General features: G+C 40.2%; 1 non-coding gene across 1 annotated transcript; it reads left to right on the forward strand.

Annotated features, from left to right (window-relative positions):
* Positions 1-4,452: 4,452 nt before the first annotated feature.
* Positions 4,453-4,559, forward strand: LOC136511251 (small nucleolar RNA R71). The gene has a single exon (XR_010772669.1). It is a non-coding gene; the product is annotated as a small nucleolar RNA R71 (small nucleolar RNA).
* Positions 4,560-12,208: the final 7,649 nt, after the last annotated feature.

Raw genomic sequence — 12,208 nt, forward strand, 5'->3', positions numbered from 1 at the left:
AAAATAAGAAAGGAAACTAAAACACATCTTAAGCAAACTTAATTAAACTTAAACTATATACACACTCTTTTTATTTGTTTTTAATTTTTTTAGATCACGCTATAATAATATATATAAAAAGATAAATTTTTATCCTGTTTTTGGTTATGCATTTTTTTACTAAATAGCAAACTCAAAAAAATAAACTAAAGAAAATAATAAAATGTTAGGAAGGCAAAACTTACCTTCAGTAAATGGGGGCTCCTCCCCCAAGCTGGGTGCTGCTATGGTCTCTCAGAAAGGTGAGGCGATGTGGAAACCCTAGAGCAAGTATCACCAATTCTCGTTCCCCTGCTCCTGGTGCTGCTGAATGGTGGTGATGCGTTCTCCCATCTCTGCTTGCCACTAAGAGTGCTGGTGAAGTTGGTTCTAGATGTTATGTTGTGTCTCCTCGATAGTCGTCAGCTTATTGTCAAGGCGGGGGTGCTCCATCTACTGCTCATGATAGCCCATGGGCTGGTCATTGTAGCTATAGGCAGAGAAGGACATACGTCTTCCTTGATGGCCACTCGAGACTTCTTCATATGGCTGCTGTTGATAGTAGTCAAAGTTGCCATCCTGCCATTGCACACTTGAGCCCTGATGCTAGGAGCTTGCAGCGTGTTAAGGAGCGGGCTGCTCCCAACCAGCATGCTCGGGCTAGTGCATGTGGGAAGATTCCCACCAAGCATGCTCGGGCTAGTGCATGCGAGAAGAACCTAGCTGGTCCTAGCCTACATAGCTGGTGAAGGCAGGTCCTTAGGGAATTTGATCATCACCATGATATCTAGGGCTACGGGTTGTGCATGAGTCTCATCAGAAGCGCTCTGACTGAGGCGCTGCCTCCTTCACATATAAATCAATGACAAAAGACTACACCGCATATAGACCAAGGTTTTCAGTCTGGTAACAGGATTTTGTTTGTATAATCCATATACATCATGACAAGTTTCCCATCCTTTTTCTTCTTTAGCATGTGAGCTTGGACAAAATATTCATAATCAATAAACCAATGGGGAATGTCATCAATGTAAGCAACAGACCCAAATTTTTAGCTACGTGGGTGACCAAAGAAGTACACCCAACATCTCCCTTAAGTTTAGGGATTTCTTTCCATTATTTCATCATAAATTGGACAGGTAAAACCTTTCTTGTTTTAACCATGGTGTAAAGCAGTTTAAGTTCATCATTCCTCATAGTGCGAAAATCTTGTCTAGGAAATAAAGTAAATCCTAGCCATTTATGCATAAAACGTAGGGTTAGGGTGATGAATTTCATTTGTGCGGGGACGATAGCAAGTAAGTTCTTTAGATATCTCCCTCAAAAATTTCATCCTATCAAAGTCTTGTATAGCAGTGTCTACATCAATCACATACTGTGCATGAAATCCTAGAAGTTCACTAAACTGTTTCCATGGAATAGAAAAATCTTTTCCAAAAAGTCTAAATGAAACTTCCAAATTGGTGGGATTCAACATGCATAAAAATTCAGCAGTCAAAAGCTTAGACCCTGGTTCATCAATTTCCCAAACATTCTCCCATCCCACTGCCTTAAAAATCATGTCAAATTCAGTGTTTATACCAATTGCTTCCATTAGAGCTGGATCATAGATGGGAGTGAGGATGAACCTCCGGGTCTTCAACAGCATGTAAATGTTCTTATCTGTCTCGCCTCGGAGCTTGAGCTACTTCTCTTGCAGAAGAATGTTTCTCTCCGCTGAGGCTAATCAGGACGGCACTCCAAAAGTGGGAGATGGAAGATCAACCTCCATGTCAGAGCTTGCCTAGGATGATGAACTTCTCATTGAGCAGAACGACACCGCACGCTTGTGCTTTCTGGCGATCTTGCTCATTTTCCTCCAAAATAGACAAAAGACAACACAACTCATGGAACAGGGTTAGGAAAATGTTAGCAGTTAGCCATCCAAAAGTTAGTTGTCCAGAGGGTTAGTCGTCCGAGATTGCCTAAAGAACTTTTCTAATCAATAATTTGGCATGACTTCCACCCTAATTCTTTTTAATTTTCTCTCTTGATTTGGACATCACTACCACTCTTAAACCCTCTCTTTCTTGCTCAAATTTTAGCAGCACCTCTCTCTCTTACTCAAGATTCTAGCAACACTTTCACTCCCAACTTTCTCACCGTTTTCTCACACCAAAACTACTTCTACCAAGAGAATTTTCAACTACGAAATTGAGAACTAGAATTTTGAACTTGGTAGTTGGTTTTGAGCTGTGTTTGAGGTCGAAAGCAACTAGGAAGGAGTGGTATTTATAAATGGGCGAGCAGCGGGCCGGTCGGCCCCACTTTGTGGCCATTTGGCCAACCCTTCCTTCTGATGACCTCTTGCTTCGTGGTTAAGCAAAATATCTGCTCCTTTCAGTGGAAATGTGGTCTAGACGGTGCAGAGTGGAGGTGAGTGGGAATGGTGGAGATATGGAGGTGATAATGGAGGTCGAGTGGAGATGGAGGTGATGGTGGTGGGTCCCAGGTGTCTATGGGTCCCGGTGCCCATATTTCTACCATATATTAAGGTATATATGTATGCAATAAAAATATTTTATGAAACTATGAAATATAAGAAGATGAATGATGATGTTTTTAATTTTTTATGCCTCCACAATAAATATTTCTTTATAGGATTTTTACGCTCGTAAAAATTATTTATATGGGGCTTGAATTTTTATAATGTCGTGATGAGAATTTTTATTTTATAATGCATGTGTTGAAAAGTAAATATGTCGAAGTAAAATATAATGTGAAAAATGATTATGGATAACTACCAAGTTACCTCTCGGTGAGGGTTTGGCATTTTAAGTCCACCGAACTGGACTTCTCCATCCACGTTTACTCTTCGGGTGTGTTCTTTGGTCCTAGAGATGGAGACCTTGATGGATGAACTTGTTTCTTACACCATTCCAAATTAGAGCATTGTTCTGGTCTTGACTTGAAGGAGAATCACTCTACCTTGCCGTTGATATGGAATTTGATTTTTCTGGATCCGACATCAATGTGCACATTTGTAGTGCTCAGGAAGGGTCTCCCAAGAATGAGAGGTGTCTTCATGTCCTCCTACATGTCAAGTACTACAAAATCTACTAGAACAAAGAAGTTTCGTACTTTTACCGGAATATTCTTGGTGGTTCCTGCAGGGTAGCGGACCGATTGGTCGGCTAGTTGCAAACACATCGATGTTGGTGTGAGCGTTGAATAGTTGAGCTTGTCGAAGACCTTCTTGGGCATAACGCTGATGCTTGCTCCAATATCGCATAACATGTTCTCAAAGTTCTGGCTTTCGATGGAACTATCGATAGTGGGACACCCCAGACCTTCTTCTTGGCAGGTGATGTATTTAGAATGGCTGCACTACACTCCTCCGTTAACTTGATTACTTCAGTGGTGGACAGTGGTCTTTTGTTGTTGAGGATGTCTCTGAGGTACTTCGCATAGGTGGGTACTTGTATGGCATCTAGTTGAGGAATATTGATATATAACTTTTGAATTACCTCTACAAACTTACCAAACTGTTCATCTATTTTGGCTTTTTGATTTCTACGTGGAAATGGTAGGAACATAGTGTCATGAAAATCTTGTTGTAATTCTCGCTCTTGTGGCTCAACTTCTTCAACTTTATCGTTTCTCTTCTCCTCTTCCTCCATTACCACTTGTGTCTTACATGTCCTTGTCGGATACGGCGGATCACGAGTGGACTTGCCATCTCTTGTGGTTATAGTGTTGACCTTTTCAAGGTTAGTAGCAAAAGACAGAGCAGCGGCCAACTAGGCTAATTGAGATTCTATCTTTTTATTATAGCTAAGTTGGTCTTTTATGGCAGAAGAAAAACTATCCATTTTAGTATTTATGTTTTCTAGGACCTTATCATTAAAAGCAAGCTTTTTAGAAATATTCTCATTAATCCTAGATTGTTCTAAGATTAAGTCTCTTAAGGATGGTTGCTTGGGATTAAAATAATTATAATTGTTACCTGGTACTTACCTTGGTAAGTTGACCATTGTTGTTGATTTCATCCTTGTCTCTGTTGTTATGAACCTAAATTGTTGCCAATGATGTTTACATCCTCTTGATATTCAGGGAATTCAACCCCTAAATATTCTCCACAAGTGTTTTGAGCATTGAAAGCATCTTGAATGGCCTGATGATCTCTCTTGTAATTGTCTCGTTGTTCAAGCCAATTTAGCAGTACGTCCATCTTGGTTGATAGTGCACACACCTCTTCTGGTACTTCTTCACTCTTATTGCATGACTGAATGTTGCATTGAGACCAACCTTGATTAGAGGCTATCTTCTCCATAAGAGTTTCAGCTTTTCTAAGGGTGAGTGACACAAATGATCCTCCAGCAGTGGCATCAAGTTGTTCATGAGCTTTCTGAGTTAATCCATAGTAGAAACTTTGCATGAGCAACCAATCTTCCATTCCATGATGAGGACAATCTGAAATATATTATTGGAAACATTCCCATGCTTCTGGAATGGTCTCTCCCTTCTGCTATTGGAAATTGGAAATCTTTCCTCTTAAGGCATTGGTCTTGCCTATAGGGAAGAATTTTTCTAGGAAGGCTTTTGAACATTTTGCCCATGTATTGATGTTATCTTTGTTGGTGTAGAACCATTGCTTCTCCTTTCCTACTAGTGAGAATGCAAACAAGCGAAGTAGTATGATGTCTTGAGCAACGTCCTTGATGACGACTGTGCTACTAATCTCTAGAAAATTCTAAAGATGAGCACTAGCATCTTCATATGCCTTTCCGCTGAATGGGGTAGCTTGCACCATGTTGATGAGGCTTGGCTTGAGCTAGAACTCAAGGTTGTTGGTTTTGAGTGTTGGTCCAGTGCGGATGTTCTCGGTGCTTGGATAGAGAATTCACGCAAAGTCTTTTTAGTCATGGCTTTAGAAACTGGTGTTGAGCTTCCTCTTGATTGGCTTGATTGTGATTAATGGAATCAGAACCAATCCTACAATACCCTGTATAAGATATGAACAAAGACAAACAAGGGTAAGCCTACTAAAGTAGAGGTGTTATAATTTCATCAATAAGTATTTATTTGATCAATTCTCTATAGCCATATGCCTCTCTCTGGCAACGGCGCTAGAAATGCTTATTAATATTTCTTAGCATCACACTTTACTAAGTTGTCATCCCTAGCTTGATGCCAGAAATGCGTTGTTGGTAATTATTAATGACACTTGTAAACTCAGAGAAAATTATATATGTTAAAGTATCTGTAAGCGCACAGATAATATTCCATTATAGCATTTCACCCGGGAGTATATCGAGTATCATTATTTATATTTTATCCACAGGGAGGAGCTATGGGATTGTTGTCATAGAGATATTAACAAATATGTATACTTTTGATAAAACCACTCTCATGCTATGGTAGGGGTAAGTCAATTGATAAATAAATGATAAGTGTGAAGCATTGATAGTAATTCTAGAGATAGAAATAGAGACTCATAAAATGTAGTATGGCTCGGCAGGAGATTCGGTAAGAGCAAAAGATTCCTAAGTCATTCCATATTTACTAAGTCTTTTGTACACCCAAGTATATACACTCTCATCTACAGCATAATTAACTCTAGATCTATGCATAAGGAACATTACTAAGGAAGATCAAGAACAGAGCTTGTCTCCCTTCGTAACCGTGTTCTACTTGCTCAACAAACGGGGAGTGGACTACAAAGGACTCAATGGGAGTGTCACATCCGTGATCTACCACATGACCTAGAGTGCAGAATGCATCTGTAGGTAAATAATATCTAAGCACCATGCTTACATAATGTCAACCACTTAACCCACGCGCATCTTGGGCTAAGCGCTTTGCGAACATATGCATAGACTCATCATCAATCACAACTATATTAAGCATATAACTAGAGCAAACTAGGAACATAATATTGAAGTAGCACAAAGTCATAAATAAAGAGATATAATGGCTATACCAGTCTCCAGACGGTGGATCCAAAATCCTGAGCAATAGCCCACACTCTACTTGAACCTTGCTAGCTAGCCTATACTAGAACTTTGAAGAATTGGAGCTCTATTATCTTCCCTCTAGAAACCCTAATTTCTAGTCTACTCTTGACTTATGGCAGCGTCCTCTAAAGGGGGGGTTAGGGCTGGTTATATAGGGTGGAGCATCAATTCTGAGCCTTCGGATCAAACCGACTTGAATAAATGGCATAGATGCAATCTATGAGGCGGTGGAGAACCAACATAGCGACGGGGCTGACATGTGGGCCCTAGGGGCCAGGCGGCCTATAGGTGGGGCCAGACAACCCCACCTGTCATCCCCTCGGGGTCTACCTCGGGGGGATGACTTATGGTGGCCTTTAGAACCTTCTAGAGTAGTTTTTGCCATGGAAAAGCGAAATTTTATTTGACGTTTTGATCCCCCTTGCCGGTTTTCTAGAATAACCCTGCTAAAAACATAGATTCACCAAAACTCATAGAAATTGTCAGCTTAAATTTCTAAGTCTATGTTGGTGATCCTTTTTATGCATTTATTCAAGTTATGTTGATGGTTTATGATGGATGATAACTACCGTCAAGAATCTGCCATGAGCCCTACGATTTAATAACTAGACCCATCATGGTGGAATACAGATGATGGACAAGGCTATCACCACTTGCCACCTACCACAATCTATCTAGAGGCCTAGCCATATCCACAGGTAATCTATAGCCTAAACACCACGCTTAATCTATAAATTACTCCTTCAATCTGAGCTCTGATGAAATGAGATCAAAGCACCCTAACCAGATGGTGGAACCAATACTAACGAATAGCTACTAATTAAGAGATAACCTATGCTACTAATGCCAAACAATATGCACCTAAGCTCACTAATGATCAACAATAATGACTAAGTACTTAAGTAAAGCAATGCAATAATACTAGAATAAAGTACTAAAATAAATACTGAATAAAGTAAATGCTAAATAAAAGAATTACAAAAGAGCTATACTAGACCTAGAAGACTCTTCTGGACTATGAGAGAAGCTCCGCTCTTGCTCTACTCCACTACTAGACTACTACTCTATAGCTAATGCTAAGCTAGAAAGCTAAGAGAAGCTTAGAGAGCTTGGAAATGAATGGAGCACTTCTCCACCGAGCTCCACATCCTCTATTTATAGTGTAGAGAGGCATGGGGGTATTTGAAGGTAGCCAGGAGGTCAGTGGAGCACCTAGGGCGCTAGGCGGCCCAATGGGGGCGTCGATCGGCCCTTGGATGCATCGCCTCTACATCATAGCGCCATGGTTGCTCCTCCAAGTCGGTTGTGAAGCCAGCACATGTCGAAATTCAATAGGTAAGTTGGTTGGTAAGGCGGTGGAAGCCTCCCAAGTCTATGACAATGGGCCCATGGATCCACCATCATCAAATCTTGTCCATTGATCAAACCGACTTGAATGGACACTTGTCATTGGCTCTAGGGTAGCTCCCACGGATTGGTGACATGGCATCGCCACTTGGGGGACCGGGCAGCGCCCTAGTGGGGTCGGGTGGCGCTGCCAAGTGGGCCCAAGGCTCTCTGCCATGTTCACTTGCTTCCATGTGTCCATATTTGTCACCTTTTTGCTCATTTTTGTTTAAATTTCCTGCATACAAATAACTCTGCAAGTACAAGTGGAACTAGGTGAATTATAAACAAAATTCTACATATGTGATGATGATTTACCTCAACTTGTCATGCTTTTGGGTGGAATGTTGATGGTCAAAATGGGTGTTAGTGACCGTCAGCATGGTGCAAGGAAGAGAAGAGACAACAACAAGAGCAAAGATTATGTGAGAAGATGCTACAATTGTAAGAGCCCAGATCACATTATAGCAGATTGTCCCTACAATAGTGACAATGATGAGGATGAGAAGAAGAAAGAGAAGAAGGAGAAGAAGATGACCTTCAAGAAAAAAGGAGAAGGGAAGTGGCTATGTGGTCACTTGGGATAGTGATGGCACCTCCGATGATGATGATGGTGACTCTAGTGATAATGACAAGAAGTCCAAGAAGAAGGCACTAGCAAGCATCGCCATCAACAACAAGCCTTCCCTCTTCGACACTCCTTCGACTTGCCTCATGGCAAAGCCCACTAAGGTACAATATGATGAAAGTGATGATGATTGTGAAAGTGATGATTGTAGGAGTGATGATGAGGAGGAGGACTCCAACAAGGCTCTCATGGACATGTTGGAGAATGCCCACACATGTCTTGAGATGAAGAGAAAGGAGTGCAAAGAATTATGGAAAGAGCTCAAAGCTCTCAAGCAATCCTTTGATGAGCTCCAAGCCTCTCATGAGAGTCTAAAGGAAGACCATGAGGAGCTTGGCAATACTCACACTAAGCTTGAAAAGGCTCACTCCTCTCTCTCCTCGAGCAAACAAAGAAGGAGGAAGTCATTATGACATGTGACAAGGGCTCTACATGTGATTTAATTAATGAATATTTCTTTGAGCCTATCATTGTTGCTTCTACTAACCCTTCTTGTAGCACTTTCACTTCTACCTCATCTACTAGTGATGGTTTCACTTGTGATGCCTCACTAATAGGTTGAGAATGAGACCTTCAATAAGGAGGTCAATGAGCTCACTCGTGCCCTAGGCAAGGCCTATGGTGGTGAGGATCGCTTGCTTATGTGCTTGGGTAGCCAAAGAGCATCTCTCTACAAAGAGAGATTAGGCTATACCCCCAAGAAAGGTAAAGCCTACCTTTGCTCCTCACAAGACTAGTTTTGTAAAGAACAATGGTCGGTATTGCTATAGTTGTAAGCAAGTTGGTCACAAAGAGTATGAATGCAAGAACAAGAAATCACATGCTAATGTATCCTTAATTAAGTTTGATTCTTGTTATTTGCTTACCAAGGGCGCCAATGGTGTGAAGGCTAAGTTCATCGGTGCACCAATTGTGGGCTCAAAGAAGAAAGCCATTTGGGTACCAAAGAGCTTAGTGACTAACCTTCAAGGACCCAAGCAAGTTTGGATACCTAAAAGGAATTGATCTTCTTTTGTAGGTCAATTACAAAGCCAGAGGAAGACATTGGGTGCTTAATAGTGGGTGCACACAACACATGACTGGTGATTCAAGAATGTTCAATTCAATCAACACAAATAATAGCAATAGGGTTGATAGTATAACATTTGGTGATAGTGGCAAAGGCAAGGTCAAAGGGCTTGGTAAGATTGTAATATCCAATGACTTGAGTATTTCCAATGTGCTACTAGTAGAGAGCTTGAACTTCAACCTATTGTCGATAGCTCAATTGTGCGATCTTGGTTTCAAGTGCATATTTGATGTGGATGATGTAGAGATCATAAGTGTAGATGGCTCTAACTTGATATTCAAAGGATTTAGATATGAGAATCTATACTTGTGATTTCAATGCTAGAGAAGCTCAATTGTCAATATGTTTGCTCACTAAGTCTAGCATGGGTTGGTTATGGCATAGAAGGCTTGGTTATGTTGGAATAAAACAATTGAACAAGTTGATTAAGCATTATCTAGTAAGAGGCTTGAAAGATGTCACATTTGAGAAAGATAAGCTATGTAGTGCATATCAAGCCAGAAAGCAAGTTGGTAACACACATCCTAAGAAGAGCATGATGAGTACATCTAAGGCATTTGAGTTGTTGCATATGGACTTGTTTGGACCAACCACATACACTAGCATTGGAGGAAACAAATATGGATTTTTGATAGTGGGTGATTTCACTAGATATACTTGGATGGTCTTTCTTGCTGATAAGACTGATGTATTTTCAACCTTTAAGACATTCATCAAGAGAATTCACAAAGAGTTTGAAACGACCATCAAGAAAGTGAGAAGTGACAATGGAAGTGAATTCAAGAATACTAGAGTTGATGAGCTATGTGATGAGTTTGGAATTAGGCATCAATTCTCGGCCAAGTACACTCCACAATCAAACGGCCTAGTTGAGAGGAAGAATAGAACCTTGATTGATATGGCAAGATCAATGTTGAGTGAGTACAATGTGAGTCATTCATTTTGGGCTGAAGTAATCAACACAGCTTGCTGCTATAGCAACCGCCTCTATTGTCACCTAATAATGGAGAAGACACCATATGAGCTCTTGAATGGAAGAAAGCCTAATATTGCATACTTTTGGATCTTTGGTTGCAAATGCTATATATTAAAGAAAGGCACTAGATTGATCAAGTTTGAGAAGAAATGTGATGAAGGCTTCTTTCTTGGTTATTCCACTACTAGCAAGGCTTATAGAGTTTGGAATTTGGCTAGTTGTACTCTTGAGGAGGTTCATGATGTAGAATTTGATGAAACCAATGGTTTCCAAGAGAAAGATGATAATATGGATGATGTGAGAGACACTCAATTGGTCAATGCAATGAAGAATATGGACATTGGTGACATAAGGCCTAGAGAGGTGATTGATGTTGAAGATGACAAGAATCAAGTGCTCTCTAACTCAAATGTGCAATCTAGTGGTTCTCATGATCAAAATCAAGCTAGTACAAGTGATGACAAAGAGCAAGATCAACAACAAATGGCTAGTACATCATCTCAACCGAATGATCAACAAAGTGCAAGCAATCAAGTTCAAGTGCTCAAACCAACAAATATTACAAGAGATCATCCTTTGGACTCTATAATTGGTGATATATCAAGAGGTGTGCAAACAAGATCAAGATTAGCATCATTTTGTGAGCATTTCTCATTTGTGTCATCATTGAACCAAAGAAGATAGATAAAGCTTTGAAGGATGTTGATTGGGTGAATGCTATGCATAAAGAGCTAAACAATTTCACAAGAAATCAAGCATGGTAATTAGTTGAGGGGCCTAAGGATCATAATGTGATTGGAACTAAATGGGTCTTTCGCAACAAGCAAGATCAAGATGGGATAGTTGTAAGAAACAAAGCAAGATTAGTGGCTCAAGGTTACACATAAGTTGAAGGTCTTGACTTTGGAGAAACTTATGCCCTGGTTGTAAGATTGGAAGCTATTAGGATCTTGTTAGCCTAAGCTTGTGCCCACAACATCAAGTTATACCAAATGGATGTAAAGAGTGCATTTCTCAATGGGTACATCAATGAGCTAGTCTATGTTGAACAACTACCCAATTTAAGAATGTCTATAAGTTGAAGAATGCATTATATGGCTTGAAGCAAGCACCAAGAGCATAGTATGAGAGGTTGAGGGATTTTCTACTCTCTAAGGGATTTAAAATGGGCAAGGTTGACACCACTCTCTTCACCAAGAAGATAGGCAATGACTTATTTGTGTTACAAATCTATGTTGATGACATTATCTTTGGATCAACCAATCAAGATTTTTATGAGGAGTTTAGGAAGATGATGGCAAATGAGTTTGAGATGTCTATGATTGGAGAGCTTAGTTACTTCCTTGGTCTTCAAATCAAGCAAATTAAGAATAGCACATTTGTGAGTCAAGGCAAGTACATCAAAGACATGCTTAAGAAGTTTGGAATGGATGATGCTAAAGCTATTAGTACACTTAGTACACCAATGGGGACAAATGGAAACTTAGAAATTGATGCTAGTGGCAATATGGTGGATCAAAAGATGTATCGATCTATGATTGGAAGCCTACTCTATGTGACCGCATCAAGGCCGGATGTTATGTTTAGTGTATACATGTGTGCTAGATTTTAAGCCTCGCCAAGAGAAGGTCATTTGAAGACAATAAAGAGAATATTGAGGTATTTGAAGCATACACAAAATATTGGATTGTGGTATCCCAAAGGAGCAAGATTTGAGTTGATTGGATATTCGGACTCTGATTATGTGGGATGCAAAGTTGAGAGAAAGAGCACATCGGACACATGTCAACTATTGGGAAGATCACTTGTGTCTTGGTCATTAAAGAAGCAAAATAGTGTAGCACTTTCAACCGCCGAAGCAGAGTACATTTCGGCCGGTAGTTGTTGTGCTCAATTACTTTGGATGAAGGCTACTTTGAGTGACTTTGGAATCAAATTCAAACAAGTTCCATTGCTATGTGACAATGAGAGTGTCGTGAAGCTCACAAACAACCTGGTTCAACATTTAAGAACAAAGCACATAGATGTCCGCCATTATTTCATTAGAGATCACCAACAAAAAGGGGACATTTGCATTGAGAGTGTGGGCACCGATGATCAACTTATTGATATTTTCACCAAGCCATTTGATGAGA

The sequence above is a fragment of the Miscanthus floridulus genome, chromosome 1, assembly GCF_019320115.1.
Source record: "Miscanthus floridulus cultivar M001 chromosome 1, ASM1932011v1, whole genome shotgun sequence".
Taxonomy (NCBI): domain Eukaryota; kingdom Viridiplantae; phylum Streptophyta; class Magnoliopsida; order Poales; family Poaceae; genus Miscanthus; species Miscanthus floridulus.